The sequence below is a fragment of the Pan paniscus genome, chromosome 16 (genome assembly GCF_029289425.2).
Source record: "Pan paniscus chromosome 16, NHGRI_mPanPan1-v2.0_pri, whole genome shotgun sequence".
NCBI classification, from domain to species: domain Eukaryota; kingdom Metazoa; phylum Chordata; class Mammalia; order Primates; family Hominidae; genus Pan; species Pan paniscus.
Genome location: NC_073265.2, coordinates 85,929,743 through 85,946,813, shown reverse-complemented (window position 1 = coordinate 85,946,813; position 17,071 = coordinate 85,929,743). Strand labels below are relative to the sequence as shown.

Here is a 17,071-nt window from a genome sequence, read left to right as displayed (position 1 = left end):
TAAAAATACAAAAATTAGCCAGGTGTAGTGGTGTGCACCTGTAGTCCCAGCTACTCGGGAGGCTGAGGCAGAAAAATTGCTTCAACCCAGGAGGTGGAGGTTGCAGTGAGCCAAGATCGCGCCACTGCACTCCAGCCTGGAGAGCAAGACTCCATCTCAAAAAATTAAAAAGAGAGAGAGCAAAAAATCCTCTGTGTTCTGCCTGCCTATTCAACCCTCCCTTTCCCTAAAACCCCTGGAAACCACTGGGTTTTCGTTTGTTTGTTTGTTTTACTGTCCCTATAGTTTTGCTTTTTCAATACTGTCAGAGCTGTTATCATACAGTATGTAGCCTTTTCCTATAGGCTTATTTTACTTAGCAATGTGCCTTACTACTATTATTATGCCTAAGCTGTGCAAAAGCTCATCTCTTTTTATTGATGAATAATATTCCGTTGTCTGGATGTATCACAGCTTGTTTATCCATTTACCTATTAAAGGACACCTTGGTTGCTTCCAAGATTTGGCCATTATGAATAAAGCTGCTATAAACATTCATGTGCAGGTTTGTCTGTGGACATAAATTTTCAACTCATTTGAGTAAATACCAAGAAGTGTGATTGCTAGATCATATCGTAAGAATATGTTTCGTTTTGCCTTCCACCCCAATGCCCCTTTCGGTGGTTTGCAAGTACACGTTAGCACAATAGGTACTTAACAGAGATGGAGATGCAGACCTTGCCAATGGCTCCAGACGGACACCAAGGCAAGCGCCGCCTCCGTCTAGAGGAACGTGGGGGTCACCGTGAGGAGCATGAACTCCATCAGGCTACAGGGGAGCTTTGCGATTTACTTGGTCTGCAACCTCAGGCAAATTGCTTACCTTTCTCATGCTTTTGTTTTCTCAACAGTAATTAGGCTTGGTAATGGCACCCAGACAGTAGGTTCTGAGAATTACCTGAAATATTCCATGCACATCTTAGTGCAACACTTGGTACAAATAAGTGCTCAGTAAATGTTAGCCATTTTTATATCATAAGACATAAACCAGCATTTTTTCTCCCAAAACAGCCAGTGTGTTCTTTAGAGATAAATTCGTGCAACGGTGCATTCAGGAGCACCCCTGACAGAACAACTAGACACACCAAGGAATCTGGTGAGAAACAAATGTGTAGCAGTTAAAATAAAGGAAAATTAAAACTAGGAAGAAAATGTCCTTAAGTGAAATTGCTTCCTCCTCGGAGGTTTTGGTCCATGGTATAAATTTCGCACTCCACTCTCGACCCTGGTTCCCATTAGTGACTTGCTGGCTCAGGATCCCCTAGGATCAGTCCTGGACTGTGAGCTGCCCTGTCTCTGGTGGTCTGCCAAAGCCTGACCCCAGACACCCAGGCTAGCCTGGCACCCCCCCACAGCCTCCTCACCCCAGTGGCCTGGCTGACGCTCATGTTTTTCTTTTTTCAGGCAACTCTGCAGGCAGGTGGGAGAAAGGACATAAAGCCATCCACGTGATTTTAAAACAATTTATTTGAGCAGTTCTTATGCAATGACATAATGATAGATGCTAACAATGAAAAATAAATGCACCATGGCTGTATCATCTTTGTACTGGGTTCATTTTGGAAATTAACAAGTAAACAAAAGAAACAATTTTTCTCCTGAGCATCCCTGATGAATAATCTATGGTTCCTTACAATGCAGACACTCCATTGGAAATGGAAACATTTGAGTTTGTCCACCAGCTGAATTGCCTTCATGATATCAAATAACTAGTTTTCCTGTTTTAACTGCACAGGCAGGGCTTAGGTGTCAGGAGGTCAGAGCATATGGAACTTTTTTTTTTAACTAAGATAAACAGTGAAACCCAATAACTTGTGCAGGGCAAGTGGCTCCAAAACAGACACTCACTAGCATGAGTTATATCTGCATTAATAAAGTGTGGCACCAAGGGCATATTTGGATCAAAATATTTTGAATAAGTGCAAAACTAAAAGATGACAGCAGAGCTCAGAATTCTGCCTAGGAATTACAAAGTAGGCTTGAGAAGTTGACCTGTAGGAGACAGGGGTCTGCAGGAGTCCCCCAAAGACATGACTACAGCCAGGTTTTAGGATTGTTCAGATCATTAGTCCCGTGGGAAGAAGAATGGAAAGAGGGCAGGGGATCCGAATGAGCAGAGTCTTTCTTGTTTAGCTTCCTTACCCCACTCAGGTGTCCGTCATAATTCCTGGCACAATTCAATAAAGAGTTGTGACACAAAGGAAAGGAAGAACAAAGGAAACAAGAAAATAATCAATCCCTTGGACAGGCCTCTCACCCTAAATTTGCTTTGAGTGTAATACAGCCCAGAAAAATTTCTCTTCGTTTCTAGAACCTTCTGTGCCTTAAGGTTCAGGCTTCTGAGTCTGGGTAATGACTAACGACACAGTCCCCAGAATCAGCCTAACTCGACGTGGGGTCTGGGGTTCACCTTTCACTAACTCTGTGACTGAACAGTTCTTCCCTAAGGCTCAGTTTCCTTGTTGTGAAATAGAAATAAGAAATGTGAAATGGGAACATTTTGCCTCCAGATTCTGTAAGGATTATATACAATAATAATGCTTAGCACAGTCTAATGCATAGTGAGTGCTCAGTCTAGGTCATTATTACATTATTGTTGTCATCATTGCTATTCCAAATTGACGACCCCTGTTATGGAATGTTTTTCTATCTGAAACTGGAACTAGAAAAGGGATTAGAGGCAAGGTTCAGACATGGACACTGGGGCTGGGTATTCTGGCATCCTTAGATGCCCTCCACTGTGCTGGATCAGGCACTTAATTCAGTTTTGAGAACTTTCTCTGCAAAAGACGCCAAAAGGGGTTCTGGGGAATATGTAGGGATACAGAGGAATACGGTGTTGTCCAGGCCTGATAAGCGCATTACCTGCCCAGGGTGATTCCACAAGCATTGCTGTCCAGTTCAAGTTGCTGTTATGTAAAGTTCACTTCAAAATAAAAGATGTGCCTCTTTGAATCTGAATTAATACATATCATCCTGACCCTGAGACCAGCCTGACCAACATGGTGAAAACCCATCTCTACTAAATACAAAAAATTAGCCAGGCATGGTGGCACATGCCTGTAATTCCAGCTACTTGGGAGGCTGAGGCAGGAGAATCACTTGAACCTGGGAGGTGGAGGTTGCAGTGAGCTGAGATTGTGCCATTGCATTCCAGCCTGGGCAACAAGAGTGAAATTCTACAAAAAAAAAAAAAAAAAAAAGTGCTAAAGTCAGAAACTGGATGATGGCTTGAGGAGCCTACACTGACTCCCTCAACTAAGCCTCAGAATATATCCCTACTTTTGCAAAAGAGAATCTGTATGCTTGATAGTCCTTCTAACCATTTCACTTTGTTAGTCCAAACAGAAAAAGATATTGAAGGCTCAACTAAGAGAGAGAAGCAGATAGTTGATTAGACTTCAAATTGAACTGATTCAGCAAGATTTAAAATGATTTGGGAAAAGGGGATGGACCCAGACCACACTCTTTCTAGAAGCAAGTCAGGCCTCCATCAGACAGAGCTATGCCCAGCTCTGAGGAGGCCTTTTCCAGCACATTTTCTTCCCCACTTGAAGCCAAATGTCCCTTGGTCTGCTGTCAGTCCTGGAGACGTGGCGAAGGAAGAGTGGAGGGGGATTGGGCTTTTATCTCTCCATGCAATCAGAGCCATGCAATTATCTTTCTGCACTAATAGAAGGATGGGCAAAGAGAACATGACCCCAACCTTTAATTTCCTCTCATTGTCAACAGAGTGACCCTTCCCCTGGGTGGGAAATCTCAAATTGCTTAATTTTTTATGACTTTTATGGCTTTGGCTACCAAGTGAGAAAGCGAGAGAGAGATTGAGAGAAAGTTTAAAAGTATTAAGGCCGGGCGCAGTGGCTCACGCCTATAATCCCAGCACTTTGGGAGACCAAAATGGGTGGACAGCTTGAGGACAGGAGTATGAGGCCAGCCTGGGCAACCCCTACCTGCAAAAATAAAAAATAAAAATTAGCTGGGTGTGGTGGTGCATGCCTGTAGTCCAGGCTACTTGGGAGGCTAACACGGGAGGATCACTTGAGCCCAGGAGTTTAAGGCTGCGGTGAGCTATGATTGTGTCACTGTACTCCAGCCTGGGTGACAGAGTAAGACCCTGTCTCTAGAAACAGTTATTTTAATTAAAATTAAAATTTAAAGTATCAAGTACCTGAAAAAGTGTTTTCTATGTTATCCCTGTTGTATGTCCCTAATGCTGAGAGGAGAGCCCTTGAAGACAAATCTCCCTGCACCTGGTCAGCCTCTTTGCCAATTCACAACCCCAGTAGCCTCCAGTGCACTCAGCTCATCCCACTGGAATGCCCATGTCACATGTTCACGTCCTCATTTAGGGAGAGGGGACAGGGATGCAGACATTTAGTAGATTCTCAAATTTCTAACTTTCTCCTCTTTAGAGTTCTGTAGCTATGTCAGATAATTTTATTATAATGATTCCAACTGTACCTAATCTTCGCTAGATTTAGGAAAAAGAACACCCTCTCTCCCCCAACTAGGTTTCTGAGTTCTGGCATTAGTTTTGTTTTCAAAGTAATGACCAGCACTCCAAGCCTGGATAGCCTTGCTGGAGAACTCTCCACCTGGAGCCCTGCCCATCGGCCCTGCGGGACTTCCTTCAGCTCCTCTGTGGTGAGCACCTTCTGGTTTGGGGATGATTTCTTTAACTTCCCCTAATAATTCCTTCCCCTGGCCACTTCCATCCATCTTTCACACACTGTCTTTAGCATTATTTCCCACAGGAAACCCTCACAGCCACACGTGCTCCTTGTCCATGCATCTATGGCTCCCCCTGGATGACTCCTAACACACATGCTTTTGGCTGCCTGGTTCTGCTCTGCAAGTCCGGGGATCATATCTATCTTTTCACTGTACCCTGGTGCCTAGCACAATATTTACACTTGGGAGGGGCTCAATAACCTTTGATGACAGTGAAAAAAAGAAGGAAGAGAGGGAGGGAAGGAGGAAGGCAGGAAAAGAGGAAGGAAGGGAAAGAAGAAGGTAGAGAAGAAGGGCAGAAAAAGAGATCAGAGTGGGGCGCAGTGGTGGCTCAAGCCTGTAATCCCAGCACTTTGGGAGGCCGAGGCAGGTGGATTACCTGAGATCAGGAGTTTGAGACCAGCCCAGACATCATGGCCAAACCCTATCTTTACTAAAAATAAAAATAAAAATAAATAAATAAATAAATAAATAAATAAATAGCCGGGCATGGTGGCATGCACCTGTAGTCCCAGCTACTTGGGAGGCTGAGGCAAGAGAATCGCTTGAACCCGGGAGGCAGAGGTTGCGGTGAGCCAGGATCACTGCCCTCCAGCTTGGGTGACAGAGCGAGACTGTGTCTCAAAAAAAAAACAGAAAAACCAAAAAATAAATAAAAGAAAAGAAAAAGATCACTGCAGAGTCATTCCCAATTTGTCATACCCTAAATATGCTATCTCTCACTCTTCCCCTTTTTTATCTCTCCTCATTCTTCTTCTCATAGAAACTCAAAAATTAAAATAAAATTAAAACCAATCTGTCCGTGTGTACCCCAATTTGGTCTGTATTGTGGGGTTTTTGTTTGTTTTTGTCATTCTACACCCTGCCTCCACAAATTCAAGTATATTTCAAAGCCAATGTACTGGACGAGCATGAAGCAGCAGGTCCCTCTCACACACATCCCAATAAATAAATGACAAGATCTGTTTTATTGAAATATGATTTTTTAATTTAGGGCTTGAAAATCTTACGAAAGTTGTTTTAAGTCATCGAATAATTCTATCTGGACAGTGACATTGCAAAACTAATAAAATGAAAACACTAGAAATATTATTTGGAGGTGCAGGGAGATAAGGCACATTTTGGGGTGAATGTAGAGAAAATGTAGTATTTGGATAGTTAGATGTTTTACTTAGATTTTTGTTTCATTAGCAACTAATGGTTGAGGTGTCTATTTACTTAATGAAGTAGAGGTGTATTTCATTTAATACAAAGAAAGCTTCTCCCCCTCCCCAAGCAATGTAGAAATTGGAACAAAGATACACCAAAGCCCTGTTAGGACATTTTCCACAGGATTAAAAACAAATCCCAAACTGTAAAATGCTGTAAGAGAGAGACATTACACTATGTAAGTGTGACTAGATAAAAATATTTCAAGGAAACTTTCCGTTGCTTTGGAAGAATTTCCCTCCTTTGTGCAGAGAAATCAAGAGAATTAAAAAAAAAGAGGGAATATAATACAATAGCACTATAGAAGAGAATAATACACGTTCACTTGGATTGGTGTCTTCATCTTTCACTTCTTCACCTTAAGAAATGTAGTGCAGGAGTGGCTGAATTCCAGGGCGGGGCAAGAAATAAAGTGCAGTGTAGATTTGTTCACGACAGGAGATTTCAAAAGTCAGAATTACTAAGCCTGGGCGGAAAAATAAGAGAGATTTACTTAGGCATTAAAGATAGGTACTAGGCAGTAAAACCAATAGATCCTGATTACATTGTCCCATAAGAGACTAGGCCACTCAGAGAAGTTAATGCTAAGGAAATTTAAAGCAAGTTATAGGAAATACTTTTTCACTTGGTAGAATTCACGTTGAGGAATTTGCTGCCACCGGCAGCCACAAAATCAATCACTGAGTTGGATTTTTCAAAGGGCCAGGATAATGCAAGACCTACTCTTCTGGCTAGTTGGGGAGGACAGAAGCAATCAATTCGCCTGCTTCTAGGAGATCACAGTTGATTACAAGTGGGGTCAGCAAAAGGATGTCCCCCACACTTGATCAGGATAATTAAAAAGTGTTTGCCCATGCTCACAGGTCCTAGAAGAAGACTGGAAATAGGATAGGATCAAACGGCCTGATCCAACTTGACAGCTTTTTGACCAGAACAGAGAAATAAGCAACAAACACACACAAATCAATTCCAGCAACAAATTAAAGATGTTCCTCAAATATTTTTTCATAGAAATAATTTTGCTCCTGGTAATAGAAATATTACACAGCGTTTTTGTTTTTAATCTCACTCTCCAACGAGTATTTTCAAAGTGCATCTGCCAAACTTGAAAACAGCTAGCATGCGTAACTTTCTTTTCCCCAAAAGAGAGTACAGTGTAGTTGAAAAGTTGTGACTAAACTACAAATACTGGCAAGGTGATGTTAATTTTGATGTTATGTTGAATGTAAGTAGGACAGTCCTTTGATAAAGTCATCGCAGTTTGAATTCAGCTTTTTTGTTGTTGTTTTTTAGCTATTATCTTCCCCATCTCTTTAACTTTTTTTTCTTTTATGAAACTAGGATAAGGTCGCCAGGACTTCACTTTGTGCTACTGCAAGTGCATCAAAACCAATATTGTGTCTTTGGCATTGGAATCCATGAACTTCTGGAAGAGAAACCAAAAAGCCATGTCAGGTATGGCTGGAGCCTGCATTTTCGTTTGGGAGCAGGAGCATGTCACATAGTCTTCTAAAAAGAGAAATTTTGCTTTAAAAATGACACAACAAAATAAAATGCTGACTGAGTCATGGTAAAAGGTAGTCTTTGAATTTGAATAAAATGTAGCAGTGCTGCAAAGGCAAAGAAAATGTTTCGTTTTCATTTCTTGAGAATCAGGAAGCGTTACAGACTTTAATGGACAATGACCTGTCTGATTTCATTACCTATGTTAAAGAGAAAGCAAAAGTAAAGATAAGGGGAGTCTGAAATCTCTTCCATGGTAAACCACCATAATTTGCAATAGCTGTTATAATTTGTAGCTTAGAGACATGCTTATTTTGATAAGCATGTTTTAGTGAAACATTGTCCTGACTACTTCACCATGGCTTTCCACCACCCTCCCCACCCCACAAAAAAGAGATGAAAGAGTTGCTCTCTTCATGCAAATGTCAGGGGCGTGCTCTCTAGTTGCCATGGCACTGCGCTGGAAGCTCTGCGGGGCATTCCTGAATCTGCTCACAGGACACCTAACCGCTACAGCCTTTGTTGTGGAGGGGGACTCTCTGGAGCCACACCACCTGGGATCCAGTCCTGGCTCTGCCTCTCATCAGCTGGGTTTCCCTGTGGAAGTCATTTACCTCCCCTCGTCTCAATATCCTCACCTGTAAAATGGGCAGAACAATATTGCCTACATCATAGGATTGTTAGAAGTTTAAATCACTATAAAATAACTAGAACTGTGCCTGACACGTTGTGAAGTGCTGAGTCATTGTTGCTTTCATTTAGTCCCCAGAAAGCCCAGTGCTAAAGGAACTTATCTTTCCACTGGGAGACAGAGGAACTGTGGGGTCACTTGCACTTTCATGGACTTGGGGGTAGGCGTGGGAGAAGTTTTCACTGTTCTACTCTCTCCCTATTTTGGCCCTAACTCCTTATGTCCCTCTCCTGCCAGGTTTCTCCTAGAATTCTGCATGCCATAAACCAGCCAAGTTCACTCCATCCTCACAGCCCTTGCATCTTCTCTTTGGGCCTGGAATAGTTGCCTCTTCCCTCCTCCCAGCAAACTCTGACTTGCTAATCCACAGTCATTGGTCAGCCTTCTGCTTAGATGTCACCATCTCTGAGAAGAGTTCCCACAGTCTGAGTTGAGTGCTCCTCATGCATGTGCTCCCATTCTCCCTATACTTCCATCACCATCCTTCATTGCCTGTTTACTTTTCTGTATCCACCAAGAGAGAGCAAGCTCACTTGGCAGGGATTAGGTCTTGCTCTTCCGCTGAGTTTCATTTCTGACAGGCTGTTCAATGGTCCTGAATGAATGCAAGAATCAACCAAGTTCAACAGGAAAGGCTGCACCTTCCCAGAACATGCTATTTTCATTTGCCTTTACTCTACAAAACCACCAGGGTCTATCCAAATGAAATTGATGTTTTGACCACTACTGTATTCAAAGCCAACATTACAGAAGAACCAGTGTTGGAGGTATATGGAAATAATTGGTTCATCTCTAATAAAACTAACACTGGGAAAAATTCATAATGCACTAAAACTGAGGAAAGTTCAAAACAAAGTAAAATAGGAGAAATGCTTTCATTGGAGCTTACTTAGTCTAAGAAGAAAGACTCAGATGGGTGTTTTTGTTTCACTGTTTTTAACATGGCTATATACTTAATTATTGAATCAAATTGTAGAGTTTACATTTCTCTCTTAGAATATACCAAATACTCTTACTCTTACAATCTTTGGAACATATATAACATATACTTGGCTTTGTGATGGACAATCAGAATGGGGAGAAAAGCTATCAGAAGGCAAGCTTAGCAAGGTAAACAACCGATTTGGGCAATTCACCCTTGCCTCCTACCCATGCTTGAAAGATATGGTTAATAGAGGCAGAAGCTTGGCACAGCACAGACGAATGATTCAGTTCTTCATTTCTCTTTGTGAATGCAGGTTGAATCTGGATTTGGACATATACAACAACAATAACATAACTGATATATTCAAGCAGGAGAGATATATGAGGCCCTGCCAAGTGCCATTCGTGTGTTACTTCATTTAATCATCACAAGAATCCTATGAGGCAAAAAATGATTTAACAATATAGATGAGGAATTTGAGGCTATGTGATTAAGAAATCTGCCTGAGGTCACACAACCAGCAATCAGCAGAACCAGGCTTCAACCTGGATTCCAGAGTTTTTCCCACTCACTTCTAGCCAACACTGCCACCCTCACCCAAACTCAGGCACCTTGAGAAAAACCTGAGGTCTGGAATCTGAAGACTCACATTAATTATTGCTCATATCAGCTTGAGTAGTTCACCTCATCTCTCTAGATCTCTATTTCATCATCTATGATATGAGAATAATAATATAATCTGCCCTACCTGCCTTCCAAAGCTTCCGTGATAATAAGTGAGACGGTTTACATGCCAGAAGTTAGGAAACAGGAATGTGTGATACAAATATCGGTTGATAAATTTTATTTAAAAGCATAGTCTGGGCCAGGCACAGTGGTTCATACCTGTAATCCCAGCCCTTGGGGAGGCTGAGGAGAACAGACCGCTTGAGCCCAGGACTTTGAGGCCAGACTGGACAACATGGCAAAACCCTGTCTCTACTAAAAATACAAAAGATTCACTAGGCATGGTGGCACATGCATGTAGTCCCAGCTACTTGGGAAGCCGAGGTAGGAGGAGCAATGGAAGTCAAAAATGCAGTGAGCCATGATCGCGCCACTGCACTCCAACCTGGGTGACAGAAGAGAGACCCTGTCTCACAAAAAAAAAAAAAAAAAGCATAGTCTGTTGGGTTTGTATGAATTTACCTGGTCTGTAGGGAGTATTTTACTTGTGACAGTTGAAAATCTGTTCCACCCAAGCCAAATATGATCAATAGATGATAGTGATGGACTTTGCCCACACAGATTAATGGATGTGATTTGAAGGAGGAAGTGGCTGTCCCATAACCATGCACTCCAGGCTTGAGGAAACAGTAATTGCCACCTGTAGAAAAATAGGACACAAAGACAACATTCCCATGCTAAACATAGTTGTGCTTGGAATCAACACTGCTTGCAGATTAAGCAAAGGTGAATCACAGGGATTTCCCGGGAGTTAAAAAATAATCTTATCTAAAGAACAGACCAGCATCTTTACATCCATATATTAATAAATATCCAAATATTTATTTATTTGGAGAACACTGATCACTGACAAGGTTTTAAAATTTTGTTTTATAGCCTACATAACTTCTCTCCACCAATATATTTTTCTGTAAAAAATGCCGCAGAAGATGTTATCTAATCCTACTACATGTGCAAAGCTCTGAGGAAATGTAGTGTTAAAGAGAACGTAACTTGAAAACATTTCATCTATTACATTTTTCCACCTGTCCTTAGCATCATAACCCTCTTTGCTTTCAGTTAAGCAAAGTCAAGTCACCCTTGACTATAATCATTTATGTTCCCTCCTGCATTTGTTGAGTACTGAAGCAAGTAGTTGAGTACTAGAACAGATATCTGTAATTTTTCTCTGTCCAGCATACATTCCCTGTTTATATAGCACTTTGATTTTCCTTTAGGGTACCATTCCCTTTCTCCTTTTTTGGTCCTTCCTTAAGGTTTAAGTAGTGCTAACTCCATCCATTGTTACCAGCAGTTGGCAGGTGACCTAAGCCCAGCCAATCAGAATGATGGTGATTTTTTTTTAAGCCTGGATATGTTATCCAGTCAAGACCTATGGATATCAACTCTGAAATGCTTAATGCAACTATTGAGAAAGAGGCTAAACTAGTAAGATATAATTTGAAACGTTAGTAGCCATCTGCGCTGACATTTGAAGAGAATCTACTAGAGAATGAAGCCAACACAAAGAAAAGCAGAGCCAAGAGATAAAAAATAGTTTCCTATTGTATTTGCATACTTAGCTCTTTCCCTGATCTTTTCCATTATATATGCTAATACATTCCTTTTTAAATTAAGCCAGTCTCTAGTGAGGTTCTATTACTTGCAACTGAAGGCAATCTCACTAATCTAAAATAATTTATCAGTTGTGCAAAATTCACAGTTGTTACATTTGTAGTCTGTCAGGACCCCGGTAGCTTCTAAGGAATAGGGAGTAGAAATAGAAAGAAAATATGTAGAGTTGGATTTTCTCCTTTTGTTTCACTTCCTTCTCTGTTCCTGATCATCTCATTATGTTGAGTATTTTATACACAGAGCACATGTAATATAAAAACTTCTTTCTGTTGATTATGGCAAGAAGTCCAAGCTGGAGCTCTCCATTTACCCAATCCCACCACACCCCAGGTTTCCACAGCTGTAGCTGAGCCCTACAACTTCATCCTCACCACTCACACCACCCTAGAGCACTCTGATTGTGCTTCATGGTAGACAATGGGGCCATCTATGACATCATCTGCCATAGAAATCTCAATATTGAGCACCCAACCTACACTAACCTTAACTGCTTTATTAGCCAGATTGTGCCTTCCATCACTGCTTCCTTCAGATTTGATGGAGCCCTGAATATTGATCTGACGGAACCTCAGACCAATCTGGTACCCTATCCCCACATTCACTTCCCTCTGCTCACATAGGCCCCTAATATCTCTGCTGAGAAAGCCTACCATGAAAGCTTACTACAGCAAAGATCACCAATGCTTGCTTTGAGCCAGTCAATCTGATGGTAAAATCTGAGTCTTACCATGGTAAATACATGGCTTGCTGCCTGTTGTACCATGATGTTGTACCATGAAGTACATGGTAAATACATGTACTTGCTGCCTGATGTACCAGACGTTCCCAAATATGTCAATGCTGGCATTGTCACCCTCAGGACCAACCACAGCATCCACTTTGTGGATTGGTGTCCCACTGGCTTCAAGGTTGGCATCAGTTATCAGCCTCCCAATGTGGTACCCGGTGGAGACCTGGCCAAGGTACAGAGAGCTGTGTGTATGCTGAGCAACACCATTGCCATTGCTGAGGCCTGAGCTCACCTGGACCACAAGTTTGACCTCACATATGCCAAGTATGCATTTTTTCACTGGTACATGGGTGAAGGGATGGATGAAAGAGTATCTCAAAGTAAAGGCTTTAAGATTTTTAAAAAGGGGAAGAATCCAGAAAAAGCATTCTAGATTAAGAGCCAAATTATGCTCCTTACCCTGCTACTAAAGAGCTGTTGGTGCTTGAAAAAAGTCATCCAACTATTTCTGTTCACACCAAGAAGAAACCTACAATCGAAGAAAAGGGAAGGAAATGATTGGCTTGTGCTCTAGCATTGGTCTTACAGATCAAAGCTCTGGATTTATTTTTTATAGTACCAACTTCTATTTTAGATTCAGGGGGTACATGTGCAGGTTTGCTACATGGGTATATTGCATAATGCTGTGGTTTGGGGTATGAACGATCCCATTACCTAGATACTGAGCATAGTACCCAACAGTTAGTTTTTCAACCCCTGTCCCCTTCTCTCCCTCCCGCTTCTAGTGGTCCCCAGTGTCTGATGTTGCCATCTTTATGTCCATGAGCACCCAATGTTTAGCTCCCACTTATAAGTGAGAATATTCAGTGTTTGGTTTTCTGTTCTGGCATTAATTCACTTAGGATAAATGCCTCCAGCTGCATCCATGTTGCTGCAAAGGACATGATTTCATTGTTTTTCATGGTTGTGCAAAGCTTTGGATTCTAATCCTAATGTCACCATTGGCTGGTTTTGTGAGCTTGAGCACATTGTGTCATTGTCTTGGGTATCTATAAAATGAAGTCAGTGACAGCGAGCCTGCTTATCTCAGATAAATTATGGTGAAGCAAGAGAGAAAAGACATTTGAAAATGCTTTGAGAAGTTTAAGGTTCTGAGTACATGCATGATATTGTTACTAGCAATAGTAACAGTAAATGTCAAAGTTTCACATTTGTCTGAATAAGAGAGAGAAAATTTCCCTCATCATGGCATTAGAGGATATGGCCTGGAAATCACAGTGAGGTCATTCTTCTTCTACTTTTTTATTTTTATTTTTATTTTTATTTATTTATTTTTTTAGACAGGATCTCTCTCTGTCACCCAGGCGGTAGTGCAGTGGCACAATCACAACTCACTGCAGCCTCAACCTCCGAGGCTCAAGTGATCCTCCCACCTCCTCCTCCAGTTCTTAAAAATGGAGAAAAACTAACCCTATTCATTTACTTAACAACGTTTTTTGATGCCGAGGACTTTCTACTTTAATAAGGTATAATTTACATTTTTTATATTTAATTTTTATCTTTTTAAAACTGTCTTTATGTTCTGCCTGAAAGAACTTTACCTACCCTATGTTCTTAAAGATAGTCTCTTTTTTACTTCTAGAAACGTACAATTTTTGCTTTTACTTTAGATCTACAGTCAGTTTGAAATTATTGTTTCTTTATGTGAAATATAGGTCCCACAATTTTTACTTGGCTAGTCAGTTGCTCCAGACCATATACGGCACACACACACAAAATTCATTGAAACACCTTGTGTACTTGGTGAAAATTAACTGACCAGGCTGGGCTCAGTAGCTCACACCTCTAATCCCAGCACTCTGGGAGGCCAAGGCAGGCAGATTACGAGGTCAGGAGATTGAGACAATCCTGGCCAGCATGATGAAACCCTGTCTCTACTAAAAATAACAAAAATTAGCCGGACGTGGTGGCAGGCACCTGTAGTCCCAGCTACTCTGGAGGCGGAGGCAAGAGAATCGCTTGAACCCGGGAGGCGGAAGTTGCAGTGAGCCAAGATTGCACCACTGCACTCCAGCCTGGGTGACACAGGGAGGCTCCATCCCCCACCAAAAAAAAAGGAAAAAAAAGAAAAAGAAAATTAACTGACCATGTATTTGTGGATCTATTTCAGAACTCTATTTGTTGCATTAGTCTACTTGTCTAATCCTGCAGCATGCAACACTGCTTAATTATTTTATTTTATTTTATTTTTGAGACAGGGTATCACTCTGTCACTCAGGCTGGAGTGCAGTGGCATAATCACTCAGGTTCACTGCAGCCTCAAACTCCTTGGCTTGAGTGATCCTCCTGCCTCAGCTTCCTGAGTAGCTGGGACTAGAGGCATGCACTACCATGCCTGGCTAATATTTTTTATTTTTTGTAGAGATGGGGTCTCACTATGTTGCCCAGGCTGGTCTCCAACTCCGGGATTCAAGAGATCCTCCCACTTCAGCCTCCCAAAGTGCTGGGATTACAGGCATGAGCCACTGCACCCAGCCAAGGTCATCTTTTCTATTCGTGTTTAATGATTTATCTATAGCTCTGCAACATGTCTGTGCCATCAGCTCCTACATAGAAAAGAGTAACTACTATACAACAACAACAAAAAAAATGACCTGTTACCAAAAGAACTGGGTTCTAGTGCTAGCTCTGCCACTAGCTTCCTTTGTGACCTAGTGTACCAGCTTTCTCTAGCCCTCAGTTTTCTTTATCTACATAATAAAAGGATTAAATTATGTAATGTGGTGGCCATCAAGAATGCTCACCAATGTCTGGCTCTCCTCTTCCTTCCAAGCACACAGAAGACTATACTTTTCATACCCCGTTCTAGTTATGCTCAGCCGGGTGACTAGTTCTGGCCAACAGGATATAAGCAGAAGAGACGTGTGTTATTTCTGGATATTTCATTGCCCATGAGAGATATTCCAGTGCTCTCTTCCCCTGCTGTGGCCACAAAGTATACCACTCATTTGATTTGGTCCAGTTATTGATAGCATTGCCTCTATCATCTTGGGCCCTTTAGTGGGTATGTGAAATAGAATCACCATGTCAACATGCAATTGATAGGTAATGTGACTGAGAAATGAGCCTGAGAAATTGTTTTGTTACACTATAAATATTTTAGTGCTAAGTTGTTACAGCAGCATAATCTGGCTTATCCTAACTAATACAGGTAATTTCTATATTTTCTCTCAATTTTCATATACTGCAATGCATACATATATATTTTCTATAATTAAAGAATGAATTTAGAGCAAAAAGAAGCTGCAAATCTCACAGATCGGCTAAGATATTTTTTAAATAAGTTACATGAGAGATGAGTGTAAGGAGAGGCACCATGGAGTTTGTCTACCACTGTCAGAAGAGGAGGACATTGTACGAGATCTTGTTAAAGATGTCTTCTAATTCTTCCCATCAGGACTTTAAAAAATAAATTAAAAGATGTACTCTATATTACTAAGTATCAGAAAATAGATGTCAAATGTGAAAGACACGTGTGCTAATACAAAAATGTGCAGAATGTAAATGTAGGTTTAATATAGACATTGTATTTAATGCATTAGTCATATTTATTTGCAGATGTCATCCAAAGGACTTAAATAATAAGCACACTTTAATAAATCTAGCAAATAACATCATATTCCTAACTGTGCTCATCATATCTTTCTGTACCCTCTTTACCAAGGAGTATGTTCAAACTGGCTGACGTAAAATAAATTTCACGTATTCATGCTTTTTGAGGTATTTTGTTTATTTGTTTGTTGTTTGTCTGTGTGTTAGTTTTTGCCAAAAGATGAGAAGACCCATTCAAGGAAATGCCAAATAGATGAGAATAAGAATAATGATGTGTTTGTAGCCAAAGAGCAAGCCAAACGAAAAGGATAATTTGTCCACTTTATCCAAAGACTTACTTGATTTTATTGAGCCCAAATAAGCCCTAGACCTCTACTCAAATATAAATGGATTCATCTGAAACAAGCTCATTTGCTTGGCAACTTCCAAAGTGCCTCTGCTATGGAAGTATGTGACATGAGTAAGAAAAAAGAAGAAAGGAAAGGAACCAAAATGCTTCCAGTCCCTCTTGCTTTCTTAGCTCCTACCTCACCATGAGTGAGAGATGGACAGAGGAGAAAGGAAGGGAAAGAAATGAACAAAACTGGCTAAGGCAGGAGGATCGCTGGAGCCCCGGAGCTCAAGACCAGCCTGGGCAGCCCAGGGTGACCTCATCTCTACAAATAATTTTTAAAAAATTAGTTGGGTTTTGTGGCACATGCCTATGGCTCCAGCTACTTAGGAGGTTGAGGCAGGAGGACTGCTTGAGCCTAGGAGGTCAAGGCTATAACGAGCCATAATCACACCACTGCCCTCAGGCCTGGGTGACAGAGTGAAACCCCGAAAAAAAAAAAAGAAGGAAGGAAGAAAGAGAGAGAGAGAAAGGAAGGAAGGAAGGAGGGAAGGAGGGAACGAAGGAAGGAAGGAAGGAAGGAAGGAAGGAAGGAAGGAAGGGGCAGGTGAAAGTAGAGGAAGAAATTGGCAAAGTGAGAAGGGTTAGTAAGATAAACAGAAAGAAGGGAAATGCAGAGAGGCTCACAGTTTCAATTATGGTCAAGTTAAGGTGAAGCAGCCAACTAATGAACAAGAAAACATTTCTTGACTCTTTTACTAAATGGCCCTGAAATGTTTTAGTTGAGCTAGTTCTGCAATGGCCCCATACCTCACCTCTCAGAAGTGTAGGTTAGAGACGTGCAGGAACCACCATTAAGGTCACTTTGCTGCAAGAGGAGCCTCCAAATGGTCTCTTAAGAGAGACCAACCAACAGGCAGAAACACTGTGGGATGGAAGGCCATGTGGAGTGTGAGG

At 41.3% G+C, this 17,071-nt stretch overlaps 1 pseudogene; it reads left to right on the top strand.

The window, feature by feature from the left end:
- The first annotated feature begins 9,236 nt into the window (after nt 1–9,236).
- Nucleotides 9,237–12,615, top strand: LOC103785807 (tubulin alpha-1C chain-like; annotated as a pseudogene).
- The last annotated feature ends 4,456 nt before the right edge of the window (nt 12,616–17,071 follow it).